Raw genomic sequence first — 15,941 nt, forward strand, 5'->3', positions numbered from 1 at the left:
AAATATTTTCAATAAGAGTGCTGATGTTGGTACAATTGGATCCCTACTCACCTCCTGCACAAACTAACTCCAGATAGATTGAAGGTTTAGGTGTGGAAAGCACAATTCTAAAACTTTTGAACAAGTTATAGAAAAACACATTTACTGATACCAGGGTAAAAAAGATCATCTTTTTTAAGATGCAAAAAACAACTGGGTGGCTCAGTCAATTAAGCATCTGCCTTCCATTCAGGTCATGATCCCAGTGTCCTGGGATCCAGATAGCCCCATATTGGGCTCCCTGCTCAGTGAGGAGTGTGCTTCTCCCTCTGCCTCTCTACTGCTAGTGCTCGCTCACTCTCTCTCTCTCAAATAAACAAATAAAATCTTTTTAAAAATTGGAGTTAAATAATTTGATTAAATTAATATTTGAATAATGAACTTCTAGTCATCAAAAGAAACCATAAAGAAAGTGAAAAGTCAGCTAACAAAAAGATAATAAATATTTAGAGCATCAATGATCAATAAAAATTTGTGTATTAAATTCATAGTTCCTACAAAAAATAAGAACAGTATAAACAATCCTATAGAAAAAAAGATGAAGAATAATATATATAGATTGGTGGCTAAAACAAGACTAAAATAAAAAGCACCTAAATGAGGATTTCCAAATGCAACCCAGGGAGGTAGATTTAGAAGGCTAAAATAATAACCTCAAATCAATGAAATTAAATTTAGGATAAAATCCTCAATGTATATTCTCATCATATACAGGTTTTAGTGAAAATTAATGAGAATACAGAATGAATAATTCTGGCTGATGTACTCAACGTGTCTTTCTGCTAAGGTGGGTATGGAAGTAGACTTCAAGTTAGAATGAGACAAAAGTATAAAAAATTGTTCAAAAAAGAAGCAACTCAAACCGACCACCAGGCATTACTCCACCCTGTACTGGTCCAACTTCATATAGAGTATTTGCCTCTTTCTTTATCCTGTTTTGTTTAAGGAAGAGACTTTCAATCAATGTTACCCTGATAATAATTTGGAAATCATTCACAAAATCCATTACCTGATATGTGATTGGAATATATAGTACAAGAAGAAGTTTAGATGACTATTTTCATCCACCATTGAACTTCATAGAGTACAGAAATGCTGTCTGTTCGGTATATAAACCAATTAAATTCAAGGTTAGCAGTCAGGTTTTAACTTCACCTTCTTTATTAAATGAATATGGGGTTGGAGGTAAGTGACCCTTTGCAGCTGAAGAAATAGTTAAGCCCATAGTTTTCAGGTCAAGTCATTCAATTTAACAGATGGAAAGGTTGGAGTGGCCCCTGAAGGACTCCTTCCTGTCGTACTGAGGAGAATTCAACTGGGCTGCCTAGTTTTCATTAGGGGGTTTGATTCCCCAAGCATTCAAGCATTTAGATTTTTAAAAAATACATTCACATCTCTAATAAAGGAAATAATGTCCCTGTCTAAAGCATTTGTTTGGTGTGTGTGTGTGTGTGTGTACTTTTCTCCTTTTCATCACTTAATGTTAGTGGAAGAAAGTATAAACTATAAAATTATAAAACATTATATATATTATTGTATCACATATAGATAATATAAATTATAGAACATTCAACTTCTTATCAAACTCTCCTTTAAAATATAATGAAGCTTGATTTCACATAATTCCCATAATTTAATATTTCAATAGGACTTTGGATAGGTAAAAGTGCATAGAACACTATCCAGACAAATTAATCTTTGCACATTTTCCTCAACTAAAAAATATTAGGTAATGATTAATATAAGGAAATAAAATTGTACTTCTTTTCTTCATCTTACTTATAAAGTTAATAAATATGATGAAGTCTCAAGTTGACATCCTCATATTTCAATTTTCAACTCTTATTTCCCCTGTCAGTAGGAAGGCAAGTTGAGAAAAGAAGTTGAAATGTGGATTGGAATGTAAAGAGAATCTGTTTTCTCTATACTAATAGGTCTTCTTTATAGTTTAGGCACTGAGCACGGTGAGGTGGACAAGCAGGTGGTCTCTGGCCACCCCACCCTCCCATGGACCAGAGGAGCAGACTTTAATTTTTATATATGAGAATTCTGTGTAGACTTACCTTTGAAAACAGTGCTATGCTCCCATCACTTCCCTTCATCATACTTCCTTTGTACCTGATATCCTGGCTCCTACTTAATTTACCCCTGGCTTTCTATTTGACAGTGTTTTCATAAGCATATGAGCCTCCATGCTTATCCCATTGTGCATTTAGCAGACTAGGTTTGGGGTGAAGCATTCTATTTAAACCAGACTCTGACATTGTGAAACTGAACATATATGTAGACCAGATATAAATTTTTAGGAGCCCTAAGTACTGAAAGTAATAGGTTGCTCCATACACAACATATAATACAAAATAAAATATTCTCTCTCCCCTTTCTCTCTACCTGGACTAAAACAAGCATTCATGTTACCATCTAATATTGTCAAATGTAATATATCGTGTAAGCTTCAGATTATTTTTTCTTTTTAAGAATTAGACAGTTATACAAATATAATCAGGAACTCTTCCCTACCCTCATTGCTCTGCTGCCTTCCTTGGAAAATGTGTATATTAACATGATTAAATAATTAAAATGTTTATATTAATAAAAATAAGTATTAATCAGCTAATTCCATGGGATGTAATGGTAGCAGCTCCAACTTTTCATTGTCACTTTGAGTTCCCTTTTTGTTTCTCGGGCTTTGAAATTTTCCCATTATTTTTAAGCACAAGAAAGTATTTAAAAATTTTAATTGTTGTCAGGCTGGTGTGACAAAATACCATAGACTGGGCAGCTTAAATATAGATACTTATTTCTCATAGTTCTGGAGGCTGGGAAGTCCAATATTCAGGTGCAAAATGGTAGACCCATTTTTCATTTTCAATACTAGTATTCTGTCCTGATTTAATCCATTCAAATCCTACAAAATGGTAAAAAAAAAAAAAAGAAAGAGAAAGAAAGAAGAAAGAAAGAAAGAAAGAAAGAAAGAAAGAAAGAAAGAAAGAAAGAAAGAAAGAAAGAAAGAAAGCTGTCATATGAACAGTAAAGGAGCAAGTCTTATTGTTACAATTTTCCATTTCAGAATATTTTAATGAGGCTCTGCTGTGGAAGAGGAAAAAATATCTCCAGTGTGCAAGCTGAATCCGGCCCTGGGAAAGCAAACACGAAATAGTTGAGATGGCCAAAGGTTGTCACTGGGGACTAGGGATTAGAACCTGGTCAAAGCAGCAAATAAAAAAAATTTAAAAAGCTCTTAAAAGAACCTGACAAGGGAAGCTTAAATCTTATTTAAGGGGTTGGGTTGTACTAAGCCTTGAAAAATTCAATCCTCTGGAGGACTATATCTCACTAAGAAAGCTCCGTGTAAGTTTATCATGTATCCAACACCTAGACATTGGGCCTTGGAGACCACTAGGATAATATTTCCTCTGGATTAGCACTGAAGCTTGGAAGTGACATTTGTACGAGGCAGAGTTTAAACTCTAGGGCTTTTCTGATTACAAAATGATAATTCTGAGGGGGGAAAGTGCTTACTGTAGAGAGAAGTCGCCATGATTTATAAGCATTGGACAGTCTTCCTTTTTCACACAGGGTAACTTACTAGACCAAGTTATGTTTTGCTTTTCCTTTTGTTTTTAACTAAAATTGTCTTTTGATTGATATTAAGGATAGAATATATTTGTTCTAGTGTGTTTCTATTTTTGCAGTTCCACCATGTCCAAAAGAATGATTGTATAAATCCTGGTTACAGGTGATATCAGCAGTTCATTTGTACACCTAGCACAGAAACATTAGCATGAAATACCAACGTTAGGCCAGGGTAAGCCCTGCAGCCTCACTGACTGGCCTTTCCCTGCACAGACTCAGTAGACCACTCTCCAACTACTCTGGCTCTCTGATGAAAGCCAGACAAAAATGGAGTGACTCTGAAAAGCTGTCCCTCCTTTGCTCCTGGTGCATCTATCAAGATCTCTGGGATCACTGTGAAATCTCCTATCATTCCAGTTATAAAGGTATTTTGGATGAATTAAACGTCTACTGACAACCAAAGTCATAAACTACTTGGCTCCCTTGGGTCATTTTTCTGAGCCCATATTAATAGTGCTTTGGCCAGCAAGTATATTTTGTGCAGTTGGGAACGTTGACGAGTCCAGGGATGTCATTTAAAATAGTGTGTCTCTCTATTAGCATTTGTATGAATACATTCAGGGTATCTAGAGAATAAGCAAGGCAGACTTGCATTTGAAGCCAAATTAAACCTTCTAACTTTTGTTCCACTTCATAACTGCAGGCTGGATTCCTAATTGACTCATCTCTTTTATAAATCTGTAAAACCTGCCAGTTCTGGGACTGAATAACAAATTATGGCTACATCACAGCAAATCCATCACCTCTGGTAGAAAAACATCTCCTAGATTTACTGACAAGGCCAGTAAAATAATCATTATACAAAGAATTCTTCCCTGTCAAAATGAAAATGAATCTTAAAACCAAATGTCATAAGCCAACCATCAGAAGATTTTTTTACACTTCCACATATTCTATAGAATAAGGTTTAGAAACCTGGTGCAGAAAAATTCCTGACGGCAATTCACTTATCCACGCTGTCCTCTCCTTGTTTTTTCTTTTATCCATTGCTCATTCCCTAGTCCTCTCCTCATTTCCCGCACTTCTTTTATCTGGACTCTGGAGGTTTTATAGAGGCCTGAAAGTCATTGTAGGTTTTTGAGGTATGTGAAACTTCTGTACATACTCAGAGCAGTTTTCCCAAATGTTTAAAAAATTAGGATATACACGTTTTTAGGAAACCATGAAGATTGTTGGTTCTTAAAGTTAGGCAACTCTAGAACCACATTTAAAATCAGCATTATGTGGAGTGAAGTAAGTCAATCAGAGAAGGATAAACATTACATGGTATTATTCATTTGGGGAATATAAAAAATAGTGAAAGGGAATAAAGGGGAAAGGAGAGAAAATGAGTGGGAAATATCAGTGAGGGTGACAGGACATGAGAGACACCTAACTTCTGGGAAACCCACGAAGGGTAGTGGAAGGGGAGGTGGGCAGGGGAATGGGGTGACTAGGTGACGGGCACTGAGGTGGGCACTTGACAGGATGAGCACTGGGTGTTATGCTATATGTTGGCAAATCGAACTCCAGTAAAAAAATATACAAAAAATTAAGTAAGTAAGTAAGTAAATAAATAAATAAATAAATAAATAAAATCAGCATTAACCAAAGTAAGACCAGACCAGAAGAATATAAAATTGCTGGTAATTTTAATATTAATTAATGGCAATATTCAATACAATGATTGAAATCAAATTCCAGATTTGAAGAGCCACACAAAGCAGCTATTAACAAAAGAAGGACCAATGGAAGAGCAGATGTGCTGATCAGCCAGGATTTTGTAGACTTTACCACATATCACCTGAAGGAGAGGGAGCAAATCCTAAAATTTAAAATACCTATATAATTTGGGGAATCGTGGTATATTGGTGGTTGGATAAAATCTAACATAGAAGGGCACCTGGGTCAGTGATTGAGCATCTGCCTTTTGCTCAGATCATGATCCTAGAGTCCTGAGATCGAGTCCCGCATTGGGCTCCCTGCAGAGAGCGTGCTTCTCCCTCTGCCTATGACTCTGTTTCTCTCTCTGTGTCTCTCATGACTAAATAAATAAAATCTTAAAAAAAAGATTTAACATAGAATGAAAGTTGGTGTCTAAACACACTATTCTATACCTATGTATGCATTTTAAAAGTTTTTTTGATTATCTACTGCGATCCTGACACTGTACATGGCACTAAGAGTAAACTAGTGAACAAACTTAATCTCAATCCATTATTCTCATGAAGTTTACAGCCTAGTGGGGACAATAAGAATTACCCAGATAATCACAGACACGTGAAAGCACGATGAGTGCCAAGAAGGAGAGGCACACATGCCATGAGAGACCATCAAAGGTGGATATGTTCTAGGCAGGGAACATTGCCCTGAGAAAGTCACCCTTAAGCTGAATCTGAGAAATAAGCAGTACTTAACTAGATGTATAATTAGAGAGAAAGATGGCTGCACTCCACTGCAGTGAAATTGAGGGTCCCTGGCTGGCTCAGTCAGTGGATCATGTCACTCTTGATCTTAGAGTTGTGAGTTCAAGTCCCACACTGAGTATACAGATTACTTAAAAATAAATTTCAAAAAAAGAAGTGAAATTGACAATGTTTCTAGTTGTTTCTTTTTAAATATAACTCATCTACTTAATACTCTTAAGACTAGGATTAAGAGATATTAAAAGTGGCAATATGGACGGGTAGTTCCTTTTCCTCACCAAGCTTATTAAGGTACAATTGACAAATAAAAAAAATGTATATATTTAAGGTATGCAAAATGATGGGTTTTTTTTTTTTTTGCAAAATGATGTTTTGAGGTATATCTACATTGTGAAATGTTTATCCATCACCTCACAGTTAACTTATTTATTTGTTTATTTCTTTGGTGAGATTAGTTAAGATCTAGCCTTAGCGAATCTTGAGTATACAATACAGTGTTGTTAATTATTGTTACCTTGCTATATACATCAGATCTTCAGAATTTATTCATACCACATTTCTGAAACATTAAAACTTTATATGCTCACTACCCAATGAATCAAAGGAGCTTAAGTTTCTTGTCTGGTTGTTTGCAGGCTCTCTCCCCTGTTGGTTAGAATGTGGCTTTGATCCAGGAGCAAATTTAGCAAAGAAAGGAGGGAAGGGCATTCCAAGGAGAGGCAACAGCTTATGAAAAGCCATCTAGCTCAGGCAAGAAGCAATCTATGCAGAGCTTTATAGACCGCGTCAAAGCACTCTGTCTTAATTCTAAAAGCATGGAAAGCTTTTGGGGACACTTTATGCAAAGAGGAAGAAATGTAGAGATGGGGCTGACATGACCAGTTTCTCATTTTGGAAAGATTATTCAATCTACAATATGGAAAAGAAGCAAAAGTAGTAAAGTTGTAAACAGTTTGATTGTATACACAACCTTTGCCTCTGAAATATTACTAAAATAAAAGGCTTCCATCATATTACATGGAAGGATATAATAATCCCTTTCCCATGTATTCATTCAAATGACATTTATGATGCACCAACTATGGTACCAGGCAGAGAGACAAAGCACACTGCCCTCCTAGAGTTTACATAATAGACAAAATATAAAAGTAAATAATATTTATACCACTACTTCCAGATGAAGACAAAGCATAAGGCTCTGAGACATTCTTGGTCTTACTGGTGACCTCCCTCTCTGATACTATGCAATCCTTGATGGGAAACCTGGATCAATAGACTTTTTGTCCTCTCTCATGTTGACCTATGGAGTTCCTGAGCTGGGCTTAGCAATCCACCACCGTGGATTGCAACCACCAATCCAGTTGTGTTTTCTGATTCTTCTGTGGTCCTCTTCTTGCCTTAACAACTTGACTCTTATCACTAATGTTCCTAAATATGGCCTGGAAATCTGATCTAATTCTCTGTATTCTTTATTTTCTTCCAATATGCTGCCATCTGTTATGTCCTTCATGTGAATCTGTTTCTCAAGTAAACCTGGGTAGTCTAATCTTGATCTTTGGTTGCCCGAGTTGATTAAGGATTTGGTTTAGTAGTACTCATGACACTATTTCTGGTTAATGCTACCATATGGTCCAAACCTTTTCTCTTGACAGCATTGTTACTGTGCCAGTATTGGTTGGCTTCTGCTTAAAAATGGTAATGGTCAAACCATGTTTATACAGTTAAACCAGAAGATTGGATAGGTTAGATCAGATACTGTCAATGAAGATATTAAAATGCACTCCTGGGACAAATAAATCAAATAGGAGACTCTTGAATACAGACAAACTTCGACCCTTCTCCCAGAGAAGGAAAAGAGTCCAAAGAAAGGGCTGGAAATGTCATATAGAAACTTCAGCTCCCAGAGGAGTTCCTTGAGTTTACTTTAGGGTTAGAAGGCTTACTAACAGGGTGCCTAGGTGGCTCAGATGGTTAAGCATCTGCCTTCAGCTCAAGTCATGATCCCAGGGTCCTGTGACTGAATTCCGCATCAGGCTCCTGGATCAGTGGGGAGTCTGCTTCTTCCTCTCTCCCCTGTTCATGCTCTCTCTCTCTCTCTCAAATGAATAAATTTTAAAAATAAAAAAAAGTCAAGAGGCTGCATGTGGGCTGGCATACCATTATAGAATCCTGAGAGTTCTGGACACAAGGAGAGGCTGCAGTGTTCATCTACTCTTCATTGTCTTTAACTGAGAGTTCATGAAAAGATTGAGAACAGGCAGGAGAATAGAAAGTCATCTGCTAAGTCACAAGTATTAAGAGCATGCACAAGCCTGAGGACAGTGTGGGAAATGTGAGTGAAGCCTCTCTGTGCTCTGGACCCTGCACTGAATATAAGATAGCAACTGTCTACCACTGGAGAAGGAAAATGAGACTTGAAAGAGATTCCCTCTGAGGTTCTTGCAAGCAAGGGCTGCTTAAATCCAAGGACAGAGAGAGAAAACCCAGTGGAATACCCTCTATCTACTCCCAGAACCCCTACACACCTTGTACCAAGCGCCAGGCAAAGGCAGCCTAATGCTAAGGGAAGCAAAGGAGCATTGAGAGAGATCTCACTGTGAAGATACAAGAACACGTCTCCCCAAATCTAAGGAAGGAGTAGCAGAACCAATAAAATCCTCCTGCATTCTGGGCACTGCCAAATATGAGGCAATAGCAGTCTAATTCTGGAGCAGAAGAAGGAGCGTTGCGATAAGACCACCTTTTGGCACAGGTACATGACCTGCTAAATTCTGAGGCCAGAGTAGGAGAACTGAGATATATGTCTGGCACTCTAGGTTTTATTCTAAGTATCAGAGAGCAACAGCCCACCATGGGGAAAATGTGAGGCCCATGGTGCCCCAAACATAATTAAAGCAACCACAAGACCAGACCTATTCAATTACAGACTACTTTAAATGAATTCTGTAATTAATGAACTCATAGAAGAAGAGAAATGCCCTTTTCAGGGAGCAAATGTTGTTTACCACATTATATATTTCTACTCCATATCTGCATTCATTTGAAAGTTATGAGATACAGTCAAAACCAAGAAAATATGACCCATCATGAAATGATAAAATGAAACAAATCCAGGGATAGCCCAGGAGTTGTGATTACCAGACAGACTTTAAAATAATTATGATAAAAATGTTTTTAAAAAATCTAATGGAAAAAGAGACAACCTACATGATAAATGGGGAATTATAGCAAAGATATAAAATACTCAAATGGAAAACCTAGAAATGAAGAAATATAATACTGAGAATAGATAATACTTTCAATAAGTTCAGCAAATTAGGAACAGCAGAGAACAGAATCATTGAACAAACCCAAAAGGATGTATTAGTGAATTCTGTATAACATTTTAAAGAGAAATACTATGGGAGGGAGGAGTTGAGATGGCAGAGGAGTAGGGGACCCTAGTTTTGTTTGGTCCCTGGAATTCAGCTAGATAGCTATCAAATCATTCTGAACACCTGTGATATCAACCAGAAATCTGAGAAAAGAATTGCTGCAATTCTACAAATAGAAGATTGACTACTTTTTGCAAGGTAGGAGGTGTGGAGTAGTGAACCTGGGGATATATGGGAAGATAAATGGCAGGGGGACATCCAGGCCTGAAAGGTGCTCAGATGGTGAAGCAGGGGTGGAATCCTAGGTAGGAAAATGTGGTCTCAGGATCCTCAGAGTCACAGGAAGACTAGGGAAATGGGGTGGAAGGGCTGGAGGCCTAAGTGCAGCAGAGTTCTCAGGTATCAGAGCAGGGAAACGGCCACAATCAGCGCCCAGGAGCAGGCTCTCAGCTGGAGGTTGCCATAAACCACAAATTGCTCTACAACGAGGGGCCCAGCAAGAGGCAGAACCAGCGCAAGATCTCTTTCCCTTCGCTAGGAGGACCTGTGCGATCCACACTGCAGGAGTCCATAAAGTTTAGAGACTGGAAATGGGATTGTGTAACTGATATAAAAATGCTCAGTCACAGGCTGAGTGAGCACAGAGTTCTGACTGAAACCAGGGAGACCAGAGTGATTGCTGATCTGTGAGGGCTCACTGAAGACTGGGGGCGTGAACTTTCAGCGCCAGGGCTAGAGATCAGGGAGCCACCATTTTCATCACCCTCTACCCTGCCCCCCGTCCATGCTGAAAGCCTTCAGGGAACAAAACAGCCACATAGAGCAATCCAGAACTGGCCCAGTGGTAAGGGCCCTGTAATTTACCTTGGGCAAAGACACCAGAGAATCAGCGCAACAGGCCCCTCTCCCAGAAGATCAGCAGGAACATCCCACTAAAACTAAGTTTACCGATCATAGACAATGGGAAAACCACTGCTCTGGGGTGATGGGGTGGGGACAGTATATAGCATACATGGGTGTTTTTTGTTTTTTGGTTTTTTTTTATTCTTTAGTCTTTCAGGGGTTTTGTTTTTCCCCCTCTTCAGCTATTTTATTTTACCAATTCTTTTTTTAAGTCTTTTATAATTTTTATTTTTTACATTTATATGTGTATTTTTTTCATTTTTGATTTCCTTTCATTGTATTCAATTTTATTTTATTTTTTAATTTTTATTTATTTATGATAGGCACACAGTGAGAGAGAGAGAGAGGCAGAGACACAGGCAGAAGGAGAAGCAGGCTCCATGCACAGGGAGCCCGACGTGGGACTCGATCCCGGGTCTCCAGGATCGCTCCCCGGGCCAAAGGCAGGCGCTAAACCGCTGTGCCACCCAGGGATCCCTCAATTTTATTTTTGATAAAATTTTCCTTCTTTCCTATTTTGGGATCTAGTTTCTTCTAACAAACAGAATAAAACATACCAAGGATCTAGTTTATTCTTGTGTTCCGTTTTACTTCTTGTTTTTCTTTTTTCTATTTGGTTTCTGTTTTCTTCTGATTTGTTTGTATATTTCTGGTGTTTTTGTTGCTATTTTTGTATTTTCTCTGTCTTTCATCTATTATTTTCTGGATATAATGACGAGATGGAGAAACTCACCCAAAAAGAAAGAACAGGAGGCAGTACTCGCTGCCACAGTGAGTACTTAATTTAATAAATATGGATATAAATAAGGTATCAGAACAACTATTAAAAACAATGATTATAAAAATACTACCTGGGCTTGAAAAAAAGCATAGAAGACACTAGAGAATCCCTTACTGGAGAAATAAAAGAAATCCAGTTGAAAACAAAAAGGCAGACTGAGATGCAGTCAAAAATAGAGGCTCTAACTGCTAGGATAAATGACGCAGAAGAAGAGAGTCAATTATATAGAATGCAAAATGATGAAGAATAAGGAAGCTGAAAAAAAAAAGAGAAAAAAACCCCTACTGGATCAAAAGGGAGGATTCAGATTAGTGACACCATAAAGCACAATAATATTGGAATAATAGGGATCCAGAGGAAAAGGGGGGGGCAGGAGGTCTATTTCAATAAATTATAGCTGAGAATAATCTGGGGAAGGAGGCACAGAGAACCCCCTTCACAATCAATAAAAATATACATATGACAGTAAAGCTTGCAAATTTCATAGAAAAAGAGAAAATCCTGAAAGCAGCTCAAGGGAAAAGGTTCTTAACCTGCAAGGGTAGAAACATAAGGCTGGCAGCAGACTTGTCCACAGAGACCTGGGAAGCCAGAAAGGACTGGCGTGATATACTCAGAGTACTAAATGAGAAAAATATGCAGCCAAGAATACTTTATCCAGCAACTTTGTCATTCAGAATAGAAAGGGAGATAAAAATTTCCAGGACAAACAAAAACTAAAAGAATTTGTGGTCACTAAACCAGCCTTGCAAGAAATATTAAAGGGGACCCTTTGAGTGAAGACAGAGTCCAAAAGTAACAAAGATCAAAAAGGAACAGAGACAGAGATTTTACAGGTAATACAATGCACTAAATTCATATCTTTCAATAATTACTCTGAATATAAATAGACTAAATCCTCCAATCAAAAGTCACAGGGTATCATATTGGACTAAAAAAACAAGACCCATCAATATGCTATCTACAAGAGACATTTTAGACCCACAGACACCTCCAGATTGAAAGTGAGGGAGTGAAGAATCATTTATCATGCTAATGGACATCAAAATAAAGCTGGGATAGCAATCCTTATATCAGACAAACTAGATTTTTAAGGAAAGACTGTAATAAGAGATGAAAAGGACACTATATCATTATAAAAGTTCTACCCAACAAGAAGATCTAACAATTATAAATATTTGTGTGCCTACCTTGGGAGCAGCCAATTAATAAAAACCAATTAACAACAAATTTAAATAAATGCATTGATAATAATAAAATAATAGTAGGGGACTTTAACACCCCACTCACAACAATAGGCAGATCATCTTAGCAGAAGATCAACAAGGAAACAAGGGCTTTGAATGACACATTGGACCAGATGAACTTAATAAATATATTCTAGCATTTCATCCTAAAGCAACAGAATACACATTCTTCTGGAATGCAAATGGAACACTTTCCAGAATAGATCACATACTGGGTCACAAATCAGGTTTCAACTGGTACCATGAATAATCTCAGACCACAATATTTTATTTTAAAATTGTTTTTATTGAAATTCAGTTTGCCAACATATAGCATAACACCCAGTGCTCATCCTGCCAAGTGCCCCCCTCAGTGCCCATGACCCAGTCACCCCAACCCCCGCCCACTTCCCCTGACCACAATATTTTAAAACTTGAACTCAATCACAAGAGAAAGTTTGGAAGGAACACAAATACATAGAGATTAAAGAGCAGCTTATTAAAGAATGAATGGGTCAACTAGGAAATTAAAGAATTTTAAAAATACATGGAAACAAATGAAAATGAAAGCACAACAGTTCAGAACCTTTGGGATGCAGCTAAGGGAACCAGCTGCACCTCAGAACCAGTGCTGCAGCTAAGGTGACCCTAAGAGGGAAATATATAGCAATACAGCCTTTCCCAAGAAATAAGAAAAGTCTCAAATTGTACCAAAACCCATAAGATAACTAGGAATAAACCTGACCAAAAGAGCTATACTCTGAAAACTATAGAACACTTATGAAAAATATTAAGGAAGACATAAAGAAAGGGAAAAACATCCCATGCTTATGGATTGGAAGAACAAATATTGTTAAAATGTCTATTCTACCCAGAGCAATCTATACATTCAATGCAATGTCTATCAAAATACCATCAACATTTTCACAAAGCTGGAACAAATAATCCTAAAATTTGTATGAAACCAGAAAATACCCTGACAAACCAAAGGAATATTGAAAAACTAAACCAAATCTGGTGGCATCACAATTCTGAATTTCAAGCTGTATTACAAAGTTGTAATCATCAAGCAGTATGGTCCTGCCACAAAAGCAGATGCATAAATCAATAGAATAGAATAGAGAACTCAGAAATGGAGCCTCAACTTTATGGTCAACTAATCTTCAACAAAGCAGGAAAGAATAGCCCATGGAGAAAAGATAGTCTCTTCAACAAATGGTGTTGGGAAAATTGGACATCCACATGCAGAAGAATTAAACTGGACCATTTTCTTACACCATACACAAAAATAAACTCAAAATGGCTGGGAGACCTACAAGTGAGACAAGAATGCATTGAAATCCTAGAGAAGAACACAGGTAGCAACCTCTGTGACCTCAGCCACAGCAACTTCTTACTATACACATCCTCAAAGGCAAGGAAAACAAAAGCAAAGATGAACTATTGGAATTTTATCAAAATTAAAAAGCTTCTGCACAGCAAAGGAAATAGTCAATAAAACTAAAAGGCAACCTACAGAATGGGAGAAGATATTTGCAATGACCTAACAGATAAAGAGCTAATATTCAAGATCTATAAAGAAGTTATCTAACTCAACACCCAAAAGACAAACAAACCAGTCAAGAAATGGGCAGAAGAAATGAACAAACATTTCTCTAAAGAAGGCCTACACATGGCCAACAGACACATGAAAACATGCTCAACATCGCTTGGCACCAGAGAAATACAACTCAAAACCACAATGAGATACCACTTCACATCAGTCAGGATGGCTAAAGTAAATAAGTCAGGTAACAATAGATGTTGGTAAGGATGCAGGGAAAGGGGAATACTCTTACACTGTTAGTGGGAATGCAAACTGGTGCAGCCACTCTGGAAAACAGCAGAGGTTCCTCAAGAAGTTAAAAATAGAGCTATGCTATGACCTAGCAATTGCACTACTAGATATTTATGCAAAGGTTACAAACACAGTGATTCAAAGGGGCACTTGCACTCCAATGTTTATAGCAGCAATGTTCACAATAGCCAAAATATCGAAAGAGCCCAGAGATCCATCAACAGATGAGTAGATAAAGAAGAAATGGTATATATAGAGAGAATGGAATATTTATTACTCAGCCATCAAAAAATGAAATCTTACCATTCCCAGTGATGTGGATGGAATTAGAAAGTGTTATGTTAAGTGAAATAAGTCAATCAGAGAAAGTCAATAATTATCATACGCTTTCATTCATATGTGGAATTTAAGAGACAAAACAGATGAACATAGAAGGGAGGGAAAAATAAAATAAGATAAAATAAGAGAGGGAGACAAACCATAAAAGACTCTTAATTATAGGGAACAAACTGAGGATCACTGTAGGAGAGGTAGGTGGGGGGATGGGGTTACTGGGTGATGAGCATTAAGGAGGGCATGATTAATGAGCACTGGGTGTTGTATGCCATTGATGAATCACTGAACTCTACCTCTGATACTAACAATACACTGTATGTAAATTAGTTGAGTTTAAATAAAATAAAAAATAATAAAATTAAACCTCATGATAGTATTGTACTGTAAAATAAAAACCCACCTAAACTTTAAAAATAAAAAGAAATATTAGGAATATTGTACAAACAGTTCCCCCAAAAACAGGAGGGGAGAGTTAGCAGCTGGTTTTATTAGGCTAGTATTACCCTGTTACTAAAACCAAAGAAAAGAAAAACAAAAAAAGAAATGAAAACTGCAGAACAATATAAACATAGATGCAGAACTCCTTAGCAAAAATTAACAAATTAAATCCAGTTATAGATAAAAAGGACAATACACCATAACAAATTGGATTTAGCACCAGAATACAAAGTTTCTTTAACATTTGAAAAATACTCAATATAACTCACCACATCAAGTTAAGAAGAAAAGTTTTATGATTGTTTCAGTCGATATAGAAAAGGCATTTCACACATTCAGGATAAAAAACTTACACCAACATAATAATAGAAGAAAGCATCTGCAGCCTTATAAAAGACATCTACCAAAACCTCACAGTTAATATTACACCTAATAGTGAAATAACAAATGCATTTCCCCTGAGACTGGGAACAAACCAAATATGTTCACTCTAATTACTTCTATTGAATTCTATACTGGAAATGTAGCTTTAAAGATGTAGACAAAAGAAAAAAAATCATTAAAATGGAAAAATTGTCTATCTTAGCAGATGACATGATTATGTGCATAAAAAATTCCTAAGAATAGAAGGGAAGGGAGAAGAAATGGGTAGGAAATATCAGAAAGGGAGACAGAACATGAAGACTCCTAACTCTGGGAAATGAACTAGGGGTGGTGGAAGGGGAGGAGGGCAGGGGGTGGGGGTGAATGGGTGACGGGCACTGAGGGGGGCACTTGACGGGATGAGCACTGGGTGTTATTCTGTATGTTGGCAAATTGAACACCAATAAAAAATAAATTTATTATTAAAAAAATTCCTAAGTTATCTATAAGAAAACTACTAGAATTAATAGGTGATTTTAGCAATTTTGCATGATACGAACTCAATATGCTAAAATCAACTGCATTTCTATGTGGTAACATTGA

Source organism: Canis lupus, chromosome 7 (genome assembly GCF_003254725.2).
Source record: "Canis lupus dingo isolate Sandy chromosome 7, ASM325472v2, whole genome shotgun sequence".
Classification (NCBI taxonomy): domain Eukaryota; kingdom Metazoa; phylum Chordata; class Mammalia; order Carnivora; family Canidae; genus Canis; species Canis lupus.